Source organism: Lithobates pipiens, unplaced genomic scaffold (genome assembly GCF_037356315.1).
Source record: "Lithobates pipiens isolate NorthernLeopardFrog02 unplaced genomic scaffold, aLitPip1_a1.2 Scaffold_28, whole genome shotgun sequence".
Classification (NCBI taxonomy): Eukaryota; Metazoa; Chordata; class Amphibia; order Anura; family Ranidae; genus Lithobates; species Lithobates pipiens.
This window is the reverse complement of record NW_027507789.1, coordinates 52,338,678-52,353,034: the sequence shown is the minus strand read 5'-3', so window position 1 is coordinate 52,353,034 and position 14,357 is coordinate 52,338,678. Positions and strand designations below refer to the sequence as shown.

The following is a 14,357-nucleotide window of genomic DNA, read 5'->3' as shown; positions in this document are numbered from 1 at the left end:
TGTGACTTACCCATGCAGACTGCATGCAGAGTAGGTGATTTTGCACAGAAAGGGCTGTTTATTTTCTGACAATGCATTGAGTAATATTATCTAACCAGTTGGTACAAACTGTGCTCAGCAGAGTTCCTCTTTAAAAGTGATATTCTTTTTATATTGTTTCATCCTTCTCAACAGGTCATAACTGACCAAGCCAGAACAGGAATAAAAATGAACTCATAACGCTTTTCAATTAATTTTGAGTACTTAAAAATTAACCAGTGCATTGCTCATATTGGCACACCTGATTTTTCCTTCACTCACCTCCTCCCCTGCTTCTCCAATCCAGTGCAACAGCACTTCTAAGTACTGTATAAATGATCATCAGTGCCCTGATTACAATAAACAAATAAAGTGTAACAATACAGTGCCAACCAATGACAGCATACAGTGCCCCCCAGTGACAGCAATCAGTGCCCACCACTGCCCACAAGTGCCACAAATCAGTGCCCATTAGCCATGCCAGTCAGTGCTGGCAATCAGTGCCACCTATCAGTGCTGCCCATCAATGCCCATCACTGCTGTTCATCAATGCCCATCACTGTCGCCCATCAGTGCCACCCATCAATGCCCATTGGTGCCCATCTGTACCTCCTATCTATGCCGCCTATCCGTGCCCACCAGTGCTGCCTATCAGTGCCCACCACTGCCACCTATCAGTTCCCACCAAGCCACCTATTAGTGCCCACCAGTGCCGCCTATCAGTGCTCATCAGTGCCACATATCAGTGCCACCTATCAGTGCCCATAAGTATGGCATATTAGTGCCTCCTCATCAGTTCAGCCTATCAGTGCCCATCAGTGCCACCTCATCAGTGCACATCAGTGAAGGAGAAAAATTACTTAGTTACAAAATTTACTGACAGAAAAAAGTAAAAAACCTTTTTTTTCCCCAAAATTTTTGGTCTTTTTTTTGTAAAAAATAAAAAACCCAGCAGTGATTAAATACCACCAAAAGAAAGCTCTTTTTGTGTGAAGAAAATGATAAAAAATTTGTTTGGGTATAGTGTAGCATGACCGCGCAATTGTAATTCAAAGTGCGACAGCGCTGAAAAATGGCCTGGGCAGGAAGGGAGTGTTAGTGCACGGTAGGCAAGTGGTTAAACTGGTCATGCACCTGTCCAGCACCACTGGACCCTGCCCAACATACTTGGACTCAAAAGTCAAAGGAGGTGTATGGAAACTTGTTGGTTGAAGATGCAGGGACTGTTCAGGTGCTATGACAGGTGGCATTGAATACAATAGTGACATTGTGGGATTCATCCATTGTTTGCATCGTTCATGCAGGGTGAATTAAAGAACTCTATGGATGTATGGCCAGCTTTAGGGGCTGATTTATAACAGAGAACAGTTATCACTCACTATCTGCTCTCCATTATTCACTGCTCAGCAACCTGCAGCTTATAGTTTATGGCCCATAAATTGTGTGCCTGTACGTAGAACCTGCAGTGCCCTTTGGAGTCCTCCCTACTTTACACAGTTGTTTGTATGAATGGCAGCAGAGCGCAAATTATTTGTAAAGCATACAACTGTGCTTTATAAATGTGCAGTGCCTGGCTGTGGCTATTTTACTGCTCTCTTAAAAGTGATTCAGCCTGAATCACTTTTCAAAGGGGGCCGCTTGTATAAACAACCCCTTAGTTAAATCTAACACGTAATCATATTCATGCGCATCTGTGTGGCAGGTGTGCCTGGACACACCCTAATCATCCCGGTGTGGCATAGATTCCCCCTGCTGCCCAGGCCCGTGTCATTTACCAAGCATTTCCTTTTCTGAATGAGCACAGTGAGTGATTGATACAGATCACTCATTGTGTTCATTCATAACTGAAGCCTAGTTGACTAGGCTTCAGTTTGTGAATGAACAGAAAGCCGCTCAGCACAGAGCACTTCCCATTCATTCAATGCCCTGTGCAGCTGATGCTGCAGAGAAAAGGGCTGGGGAATCTCTGTCCTCAGTCTCTTTCTCTGTCGCGAAAGTGAGACATCAGGGGTCTAAACCTCTGGTATTTCACCAAAGCCCCCAGTGGGGTTTCTAAAAGAATTGTAAATAAAAAAATAATAAAAACAATAAATAAATAAATTATTGATACTGCCCACTGCCCAACTGACACCAATCTCTCCTGTACTGACACATCCACCGCCACCATCCACCACCCTACTGTCACCGTCCACATTTTAATACATTTTAAAATGTTTGTTTACATCTAGAATTGTGTGTCTGTGTGTGTATGTGTATATATATATATATATATATATATATATATGAAAAAATATATAAAAAAAAATATATATATATATACACACACACAAACGCATGTGTGTTTGATCTCTGGGGCTCACACCCTAATGCAATAGTCTGTGCACACCAATGCACACAATATATAGGATCCATCCCCCAACCACATGACAGCATTACATTGTGCGTAGACACAGAGTGTGTCCTGTGTTCTCCCATTCTTATGCCCTGTACACACGGTCGTACTTTCGGATGGAAAATGTGCGATCGGATTGTGTTGTCGGAAAGTGCGATCGTGTGTAGGCTCCATCGGACTTTTTTCTGTCGGAATTTCCGACACACAAAGTTTGAGAGCAGGATCTAAAATTTTCCGACAACAAAATCTAATCGTTTAAATTCCGATCGTGTGTAGACAATTCTGACGCACAAAGTGCCACGCATGCTCAGAATAAATTATGAGACGAAAGCTATTGGCTACTGGCCTCTTTATAGTCCCGTCGTATGTATTGTACATCACCTTGTTCTGAACGATTGGATTTTACAACAACTTTGTGCGACCGTGTGTATGCAAGACAAATTTGGGCCAAAATCCGTCTGAAAAAATCTGACGTATTTGGTCGTCGGAATGTCCGACCGTGTGTACAGGGCATTAGAAGTACAGTGTATGTCTCTTTATAGTCCCGTTGTACGTGTTGTACATCACCTTGTTCTGAACGATCGGATTTTACAACAACTTTGTGCGACCGTGTGTATGCAAGACAAGTTTGGGCCAAAATCCGTCTGAAAAAATCAGATGGATTTTGTCGTTGGAATGTCCGACCGTGTGTACAGGGCATTAGAAGTACAGTCTATAAGTCAGTAATTTCAACCGCGCTCACAATTACAAAAATCTAAAAAAATATATCTAAAACCTATAACAGAATAATATGTATACACTATAACTAGTCAAAAATTATAATACAAAAACCCAACTAAGTGAATAAGTGAATAATAAAAATATACTCTATAACTCATACAATAATCAAGTGTACAAAAAATATATATATATATAAAGTGCTCAAAAATTATATATAAGCAACAGTTCCTCATAAAGACATTTTTTCCCAAATTAGAAGTACAGTGTATGTCTCTGGACTGTAATCTGCACTGGACTGGACTTGAAAATAAATGGTACTTGCATTCCCTTCTGTAAAGCAAATCACATTGCTCATAATGGATAAAACACAGGTTCTCCTTAAATAAATCAAAATATATATTTATTAATACATTAATACATGCCATCATTTATTTTTTTTTTTTTAGTTTATTAGTATATTTAGTATACTTTTGTTGCTGCCATTGTGGATTGCTATCCTGTATATTTTTTTGGAGCAAATTTCAGGACTCCTGTGGTTTAGCATTGTACGTTTTGTATTTAATGTCTTCATGTTGTGTTTTTTTTCCATCTCCAGTCTCTATTACATGAAGCTGCAGCCTCAGGGTCTGTTCTGTGTCCAGCTGTGTGGTCTGTGGGAAAGAGGAGGAGCAGAGCGTGCAGTGTGTGTATGTGTGTGAGTGTGTGCTTTATATAAGCCTCTGCAGCCCCATCATTGCTGTAGTGCCATTGCAGGATCTGCACAGCATCTACGTGCTATAAGTGAACACAGGGGTTAGGTAAGTGAAAACTGAGTACTGTGTAAACAGGAAAATATTATGCTTTTATTTCTGCATTAGATTATAATGAATTTGTTTGTTTTTTGTTTTTAATTAAAAAAAAACATGTATTTTTTTTCTCTTGCTGTATCATTCTTCATTTTTCTCAAATATTTCTTCAATCCTTATTGCAAAAAGTATGTATATTATGTTTATCTATACTTTAAAACACATCTTCAAACTTCAAACAGAAAAACTGCAGCAAAAAAAACAAACAAAAAAAAAACACTCCCCACCCCAAACACTCCAATCATTCAATAGAGAAGTAAAAATGAATAGACTCCTAATGTAGAGCAGGCATCCATCCTTCTGTACAAAGCCTCATTTGTATATACATTTCTGCTTCAGCCAACCTGGCCAAGTTCAGTGCAAAAGCTGCAGCTTGAGTTCGCTCCTTGACGTTAGAATGGCAAACAGATGGAATTTTTTGTTTTGTTGACGCTGTGCGCTTCTGAATGTGAGAAATATTGTTTGCTTTTCTTATTACCTGTGCTTTTATTTATTCATAGCTCATACACTTTGTAAATGTCCAACCAATATATATCATTTGAATTACTCTGTATTCCAAAAGTTTGTATTATTACTTAACTTTTAATAGGTAGACACAATAATAAGTCAATTAAAGAATCCAAAGAGAATGGATGAACAGTACAGTATCCTACAGCAACCATTGCCATCCACCTTTCACCAGTTCATAGAAGTCAGGAAATCAATGGGTGATGCATTGCTATGGATTACTTTATATATTCCCCTTTGCCTTGATCTGTATGACATTTTGGAACTTGATGGCTTTCATCTTAGTAGAACAGACCCAGGAGAGGATTTACGTACTGTATTAGGTAGGTCTTGCAGGGATTTAGTTGGAAATGACAGTACTTATGGCTTTCTCCATTTATACACAGGTATGTATCATTCATGAGTGGCCATTCTATAAATGATCACGGATCCCCCATGGGGCTTTAACTTCTTACTTTTAATCCCCCCCCCCCCCCAAATTGTTTTTCAGCTACATAAAAATCATTTTTTTAAATTAACAGCGTTTGATTCTACACAAAATATTTCCACTCTTTTTTTTGTTGTTGCTGGTGATCGTTTTTCTTACTTTGTTACCCATGTCCTGCTTATTAATAAAGTTTAAATCCTAATCAAATCCTAATCCATCCTTTTGAATCATTATGCTTCATTACACAAGCTGGAGAAGAAGTGGACCAGCTGCCCATAGCAACCAATCACATTTTATGTATCAATTGATACAAGGATTTACCCAACTTTGAGCAAAAATACTACCCCCAGCCCCCCCCAGTTGCCTTTCTCCAGATTTTGTAACTCATCATCATATAACCTAACATTCTAAATGGGTTCCTGGCTCATCAGCACTTTATTTCCGTATATCAATTGCTCTAGGAAGATTAACATAATCACAGTCCTCATAGCTGTACTGATTTCATTTTTTTGGGCAGTGGGATGAATTCAGGAAGATGAGGTTATTATGTATTTAGTTCTCTTATCAAGAGTCAACCTAGTTCTTAGAAGGTTCTTTTACATGGATGAACAGGCAAACAAAGGGAGGATATGGTGATACTGGTTATCATCAGTGCTCAACTGCAAATACCTTATCCTCAGACAATTTATTCAAACTGCCTATAAATCAGTGAGCACTTCACAAGTGTATTCTAGCACTGTCGTTTCCCTTCCAGAGGAGCCAGTTGCATAATTGAACATACCCTGCAATTTACAGACATGATTTTCTTGGTTCTAGTAATCTTAGCTAAACATTCCTAACAAGAGCGTCTCTTAAGCCCCATACACACTATAGCCGAGTACACACAATCGGAAATTATGGTCGGAGAAAGGTCTGATGGTTTTCCCGACGGAATTCCGCTCAAGCTGTCTTGCCTACACACGGTCACTCCAAATTCCGACCGTCAAGAACGCGGTGACTTACAACACATGACTAGAAAAAGGAAATTCAATAGCCAGTAGCCAATAGCTTCCATCTCGTAGTTGAATCTGAGCATGCTTGAGTTTTATGCGAGTCGGGAATTGCATGCACATGATCGGAATTTCTGATAGAAAGTTTTTCCATCGGGAAAATTGAGAACATGCTCTCAAATTTTTGCTGCCAGCTAAATTCCGATGGAACATACACACGGTTGCATTTTCCGATGAAAAGCTCTCATCTGTCTTTTTCTGGCCGACATTCCGATCATGTGTATGCGGCATATCAGTTTTTCTGCTAAGTTTTTCCTTCAGATTTAACAAAACCATATGAGGTCAAACCTTAGGAGTTTCAATTTGTATGCAATCAGGCAGTCCCTTGCACTACATGGTTTTGGTAAACCTGAAGGAAAAAAATCAGCAGGAAATCTGATAGTGTGTATAGGGCATTACATATGTTTTTTGATGGACCTTTCTTTAAGGAAATTCCAACAAGCTTTTCAAGATCAAAAAAGAGATGGTGATTCCTTTTTCTATTTTCTTTTGCAGATTTAACATTAAAATGGTAGAACAACACATCCATATCATAACAACCAAAATAGGATAGTATGTAATGGTTTGAATGTAAAGTAATAGAATAGTTTGTCATACAAAATGTAAGAAAATGTTAAAAATCCATCAGTGTGTCCTTTTTTTCTGCCTGTGTCTAAGGCTGGATTCACACCTATGCATTTTTTCTGCTTTTCGCATTTTGCAGATTTGCACTACAGTCCATTTATCATGGTTTCCTATGGAACACGTTCTGTAGTGCAAAGCTGCAAAATGCAAAAAGCACTTAAAATGCATAGGTGTGAATCCAGCCTTATTGAGGAGATTTGCCTTCACCTCCTGCAATGGACATGCAACACGATAGAAGAAGAAATGTCTTCATGCTGAGGGAAATTTCTCTCTTAGCCTTGGTTCACACTGAATGAATTTCATGTGTGGCTTGTCGACATCTGTGCAACTTCATGCACAGATGTCAATGCAAGTCGCACATGAAATCACCAAAATAATGCAGGAAACTTTTCAAAATTGGTGCAAGTCAGAGTCACACTGATATGAACATTTCCATAGCCAGAAATAGGGTGCGACTTGTCATGCATTTTGATCTGTCAAACTTCATGACAAGTCGCACCGCTTAGCTGTCACTGGAACAAGTAACCTCAATGAAAGATTTGCCCTCACCTCTTGTTCTGTTGACAGCTCTAAAATGTTGGTTTTACCGTCACATTCTGTTTTGGTGACAATGGAGAAGAGGGTGAATCTCTCCAGCCGGGGTGTATTCAGCAATGAAAGCCTGAGTGGGGTTCTATACTTTCGCTGCTCTATTCAAATCCAGGAGAAGACATTATGGCTTAACATATACCTTAAACAATTGCATCCATACAATTAATCTTTATACTGCATAAGCCCTGTGTTTACCTGTGCTGCATCCCTCTCACATCTACAGAGGCAAAGAAGAACAGTGCACCATCAAATTAAATGCAGAAATTGATTTTTCACATAAGCTCTCTGAGACCGCACGTGACAGGCAGCTCAATTGTCATTCAAACATATGATTTTAAAACATATTTGAAGATAAGCACGTATTAGATCATTTATAAAGCAGTAAAAATGATTTGCTGTAACTCATAATAGCTAGCCAGGCTTCACGGATCATCAGATCAATGAAAGACAATTTATGACTCTAGGCTTCTGTTGTTTGCATCCTGCTTTTTTGCTTTTGCGTTGAATCAAGCCACCGAAAAATGTGATACTTCACTTACAGGTGGGATTTATTGATCTGGGTCACAAGGGGGTAAAGATCCATCTGCCATTGCTTCTTCCTCTCTTCTCCCCAACCTTTTATTGTTGTTCCCAACCATCTCAGAGTGTTCCTCTTTGTCCTGATGTAGAAAAAAAAATTTGATTAGAACATAAAATTGAGAAAAAAAGTCCAGTGAGGATAATGGGACCCCTGCAATAGAGGTTATTTACTAAAGGAAAATCCCCTTTGCACTGCAAGTGCACTTGGAAGTAAAGTCGCTGTAGAACCAAGGGGGACATGCAAGGGAAATAAAAAACAGCATTTTAGCTTGCACATAATTGGATGATAAAATCAGCAGAGCTTCCACTCATTTCAGACCTACCCCTTAGATTTAGAGTGACTTCACTTCCAAGTGCACTCAGTGCAAAGTGGATTCGCCTTTTGTAAACAAGCCCTATAGTCTACAAGGTAGATGAAACTCAAGCTTGCACATATGAAAAGCTGCCAGATGATACAAAAAATAAACTTGTACAGACCAAAATATGGTACTAATACTGGTTGAGAAATCTAACCATCGGCATCTTCTGTTTGTTATTTTGATCTTCGCTATTCGGTATAAATTATCATTGTACTTCGTGCGCAATCTCATTTGGCTGCTGGACAAACCCAAGGATTTGATAAAGTTTTGCTTATTGACTAAGCTTGCAAAGATCAAAATTCACTAATACCACACAATGTTTCTAAATTCATTATCAAACTCCAAATATCTACATTAGCACTTAGGGTTAGCACTTGGACACACCAAATATGAGCATATACATACACCAGTTGCTAACAGGCAAATTCAACTATTATTAGTCTAGTGGCCAATGTAAGCATGATACCAGCAACTGACTAGAAAATCATCCTGACAAAACGTGTAAAGATGGTTCTGTTGACTGTCCAGCAGATGAACGTGCACACTTGTTTCAGGTAGGTGTGCATATTTACACATCATACAGACACAGCTAGTTTTGACCTGGGGCAACTGCAGTCATCTGCTAGGACTATTCAACTGAGCTGATGGATTCTTTCTCAGATTTTGGTCAGTAAGAGGGGTGATTTTTTTAGGCTAAGTAGTACAAATAAACAATCTGATATGACTGGATCATTTGACATTCATCTCATTCATGTCAATGGACCTGGTTGCCCTATCTCATATTATGGACGTCCTCAAACCTGGTACCTACCTGTTGCTCTGATCTACTTCAGATGCTGATAAATTGATCACATGATCCCAGCCAAAGCAGTTTAGGGGACTGATATTCAGTGAGAGCTAGCCAAACAGTGGACAAACTTCTTCCTTCAGCTTGGACCACCTGACCAATGCCTAGGCATTTGGTCACAGGACCAATAGTGGAGTAATATTTGCAGTTTTTTTTTTTTTTTTACTTGAGATATTTCTATGACATTTAAATTTTTATTTATGTAGTGTATATCTGTATGTTGTGGTATCCTGTCCCAGGAGATAGAGTGTTAAGTCTTGAAATCCATTTGCATTGAATGTCAACCTTGGAAATACTATTTAAACGAATTGAACTTTGGTTTATTAATCAGTCTCAAGTCTCTGACACTACTGTCAGGTTATACTGAGGTAAAACTCTCAGTCATCTTATATCTTCCCAAGTCTCTTGACTAAAAGAGACAGATTTACAGCAGGGCAAGGAAAGCATTTCCCTAGGCGTTTTGTCTTAATATGACTGCGTAGACCAAGTCTTTTCTGGAGGAAATGCAGAAGTTCTGCTTCGAATGCAAAACGTCTATCCTTTGATTGGACTTACAATATGCTAAAAATATATTAGAGTTGAATATACATACTGGGATGTGTTATGGTTAAAGAGTACAAAGCATAGTGTGCACTATGGATCATGATCCATTTTCCCAGCGGGGATGTGATAGCGTTCTTCCTATGCCCTCTGGTCCTGTTTACTGACCTGACATTAGCATTGCCGGGAAAACCATTAACATGCACAAGTTGGCAGGTTAGGACATGCTGCAGAAACAAGGTAAGAAAAGACAGTAGCATAACGTAACTTACTATAAGCAGATTGAATCACTTGTATGTGATTATGTAAACTCTTATGTAAAACTTATTACAAGATAGAACCTTCAGTGGCATTCTATATGACTTAAAATAAAATATATCTTGTTAAGTTCAATTGCAATTTTTCAATATAAAACTTGATTTTTCAAGGAAATTGCCAGTTTTGCCCGTGTCACATTTTGCCATGCAGACTGCTTAGGCGAAATGTGCTTTAAAAATTACTTGACTTTGTTTTTTTAACAAGATCATGTGACCACTATGTCAGCTGAATATTTTTTTTTCGGTAAACAAAGCCAACCCTAATCCTTTGTTTGTCATCAAAGCCTTGTCTTCACCATGTTAGCCCTAAAAAAGTGCCTTGAAAAAGTATTCCTACCCCTTGAAAGTTTCCAAATTTTGTCATGTTACAACCAAAAACGTAAATGTATTTTATCGAGATTTTATGTGATAGACCAACACAGTGGCACATAATTGTGAAGTTGAAGGAAAATGATAAATGGTTTTCAAAATCTTTTACAAATAAATATGTGAAAAGTGTGGTGTGCATTTGTATTCAGCCAGTCAATACTTGTAGAATGACCTTTCACTGCAATTACAGCTGCAAGTCTTTTTGGGGATGTCTCTACCAGCTTTGCACATCATGAGAGTGACATTTTTGCCCATTCTTCTTTACAAAATAAGAACGGGCAAAACTCTCCATCCAATCTGACAGAGCTTCTGTGAAGAGCAATTTTCAAGTCTTGCCACAGAGTCTCAATTGGATTTAGGTCTGGACTTTGACTGGGCCATTCTAACACACAGTGGCGGCTGGTGAAGTTTTAGGATGGGGGCACCAGACCCTGCCCTTCCTTTTTGACCCCTCACACTTCTCATAAGTCCCACCCTTTACAGAATCCACCCACTCCGTCCCCTGTATTCCACTTGCTTAGACTCAGTGCCAGGAGTGTACAGCTCAGCATTACAGGACAGAGTATACAGCCAGAGAATCTCAGGACAGAATATAAGCGCAGCATCACAGGACAGAATATATAGCTCAGCCTCACAGATCAGGATATATAGGTCAGCATTACAGATAGGGTATATAGATCAGCATCACACATAGGGTATATAGATCAGCAAAACAGATACGGTATATAGATTAGCATCACAGATATGGTGTATAGGTCAGCAACACAGATACGGTATATAGGTCAGCATCACATATACGGTATATAGATCAGCATCACATATACTGTATATAGATCAGCATCACAGATACGGTATCACATAGACGGTATATAGGTCAGCATCACAGATGGAACATATAGATCAGCATCACAGATAAGGTATATAGGTCAGCATCACAGATGGGGTATATAGATCAGCATCACAGATAAGGTATGTAGGACTGCGGCACTGCCCCCCACCCCCCCAGGGATGGCACTTACCAGGCTGTGTTGTGATCTCTCCCCCTGCTGTGTCTCCTCCAGTGCAGGCAGCAGCAGCGGTGGAGGTGCCATTCCTCCAGCTTCCTCCGCTCTGTGTCTCCCCTTCAGCCAAAGCGCTGTGCATCCAATAGGATCACCAGGTGCTTTGGCCAAACAGAAAACAGGTGTCACAGACCTGCCTCCTGATTGGCAGGAGGCACTGTAGTGTGAAATAAGCAAAAATTAATTCACTATGGTCACACAATTGGGTGGGATCAGGGCGCATTTTCTGAAGCCAGAGCCCCTAATCACGTGCATCAAAAAATAAAAACACCCCCTCCCACCTCTGTCATAGGAGTCCATGATGCTTCCGGAACCCTCAAAGGGGCCCACAATGCATGGGCCGCCACTGCTAACACATAAATATGCTTTGATCTAAACCATTCTATTGTAGCGCTGGCTGTATGTTTAGGGTCGTTGCCCTGCTGGAAGGTGAACCTCTGCCTCAAGTGTTTTGCAGACTTTAACAGGTTTTCTTCTAAGATTGCCCTGTATTTGGCTCCATCCATCTTCCCATCAACTCTGAATAGCTTCCCTGTCCATGCTGAAGAAAATCATCCCCACAACATGATGCTGCCACCACCATGTTTCACGATGGGGGATGTTCAGGGTGATGTGAAATGTTTGTTTTCTACCACACAACATTTTGCTTTTAGGCCAAAAAGTTCATTTTTGGTCTAATCTGACCAGAGGAACTTCTTCCACATGTTTGCTGTGTCCCCCACATGGCTTCTCGTAAGCTGAAAACTGGACTTCTTGTGGCTTTCTCTCAACAATGGCTTTCTTCTTGCCACTCTTCCATAAAGGCCAGATTTGTGGAGTGCATGACTAATAGTTGCCCTATGGAAAGATTCTTCCACCTGAGCTGTGGATCTCTGCAGCTCCTCCAGGGTTTGCCATGTGATTCTTAGCTGCTTTTCTGATTAAAATCATTGTAAATGTTAGTTTTTTTTTTTTAAATTAACAAACATACTTACCGACACTGTGCAGCTTGTTATGCACAGAGTGACCCTGAACATCCTGTTCTGGGGTCCCCCGGCAGCTCTCTCGGCTCCTCCCCACATCAGATAACCCTAGGAGAAGCTCCCGAGTCCAGCATTCAGCGTCCATAGCTGCCGAATGTATGACTCGGCCCTAAATGCATAGGATGCATTAACCACTTCAGCTCCGGACCAATAAACACCTTAAGGACCAGAGGTCTTTTTGCAATTTCGCACTGCGCTGCTTTAACTGGTAATTGCGCGGTCATGCAATATTGCACCCAAACGAAATTTGCGTCCTTTTCTTCCCACAAATAGAGCTTTCTTTTGATGGTATTTGATTGCCTCTGCGATTTTTTTTTTTTGCGATATAAATGGAAAAAGAGCGAAAATTTTGAAAAAAAAAGATATTTTCTTCTTTTTGTTATAAGAAAAATCGAATAAACTAAATTTTAGTCATACATTGAGGACAAAATTTATTCAGCCACATGTCTTTAGTAAAAAAAATGTCAATAAGCGTATATTTTTTGGTTTGCGCAAAAGTTATAGCGTCTACAAACTAGAGTACATTTTCTGGAATTTACACAGCTTTTAATTTATGACTGCCGATCTCATTTCTTGAGGTGCTAAAATGGCAGGGCAGTACAAATCCCCCCCAAATGACCCCATTTTGGAAAGTAGACACCCCAAGGAAATTGCTGATGGGTATGTTGAGCCCATTGAATATTTATTTTTTTTGTCCTAAGGGATTGAATAATGACAAAAAAAAAAAAAAAAAAAATTTTTTTACAAAAAGTTGTCACTAAATGATATATTGCTCACACATGCCATGGTTATATGTGGAATTGCACCCCAAAATATATTCCGCTACTTCTCCCGAGTATGGCGATACCACGTGTGTGGGACTTTTTGGGAGTCTAGTCGCGCACGGCACCCCGAAAACCAATCACCACCTTCAGGATTTCTAAGGGTGCAAATTTTTGATTTAACTCCTCACTACCTATCACAGTTTCGAAGGCCATAAAATGCCAAAATAGCACAAAACCCCCCAAAATGACCCCATTTTGGAAAGTAGACACCCCAAGCTATTTACTGAGAGGCATGTTGAGTCCATGGAATATTTTATATTTTGCCACAAGTTGCGGGAATATTACAAACTTTTTTTTTTTTGCACCAAGTTGTCACTAAATGATATATTGCTCACACATGCTATGGGCATATGTGAAATGACACCCCAAAATACATTCTGCTGCTTCTCCCGAGTACGGGGATACCACATGTGTGGGACTTTTTGGGAGTCTAGTCGGGCACGGCACCCCGAAAACCAATCACCACCTTCAGGATTTCTAAGGGTGCAAATTTTTGATTTAACTCCTCACTACCTATCACAGTTTCGAAGGCCATAAAATGCCAAAATAGCACAAAACCCCCCCAAATGACCCCATTTTGGAAAGTAGACACCCCAAGCTATTTACTGAGAGGCATGTTGAGTCCATGGAATATTTTATATTTTGCCAAAAGTTGCGGGAATATTACAAACTTTTTTTTTTTTTGCACAAAGTTGTCACTAAATGATATATTGCTCACACATGCTATGGGCAGAAGTCAAATTACACCCCAAAATAAATTCTGCTGCTTCTCCCGAGTACGGGGATACCACATGTGGGGGACTTTTTGGGAGCCTAGCCACGTACGGGACCCCGAAAACCAAGCACTGCCTTCCGGATTTGAATATAAAATGCTATAAAAAACAAACTAACCAGAGTCACCCGTAACACTTATACGGTGATCAGTGGTGAAAGGGTTAACTAGGGGCAATCAGGGGGTTCAAATTTTTATTAGGTAGTATATGGGGGTCCCTGGCGCTATATAAAAACCTGACGGGGAACCTAAATAACTAACTGGCTAACCAGCGTCACCAGTGACACTTATACTGTGATCGCTGGTGAAAGGGGGTGAAAGGGTTAACTAGCAGCAATCAGGGGGTTAAAACCATTATTGGGTAGTATATCGGGGTACCTAGCGCTATAAAAACCTGGCGGTGAACCTAAAAAAATAACTAGCTACCTAGCGACACTAGCGACACTGATGCAGCGTTCAGAAAAATTATCGCTTAGTGACACTGGCAAAAGGGG

General features: G+C 40.0%; 1 protein-coding gene across 1 annotated transcript in view; it reads left to right on the top strand.

The window, feature by feature from the left end:
- The first annotated feature begins 3,771 nt into the window (after nucleotides 1–3,771).
- PLTP (phospholipid transfer protein) overlaps nucleotides 3,772–14,357 on the top strand; it is a 110,376-nt gene continuing 99,790 nt past the window's right edge. Inside the window, exon 1 of the mRNA XM_077459232.1 lies at nucleotides 3,772–3,927. The gene's annotated coding sequence lies outside the window, so the exon portion shown is untranslated. The remainder of the gene's footprint in view (nucleotides 3,928–14,357) is intronic.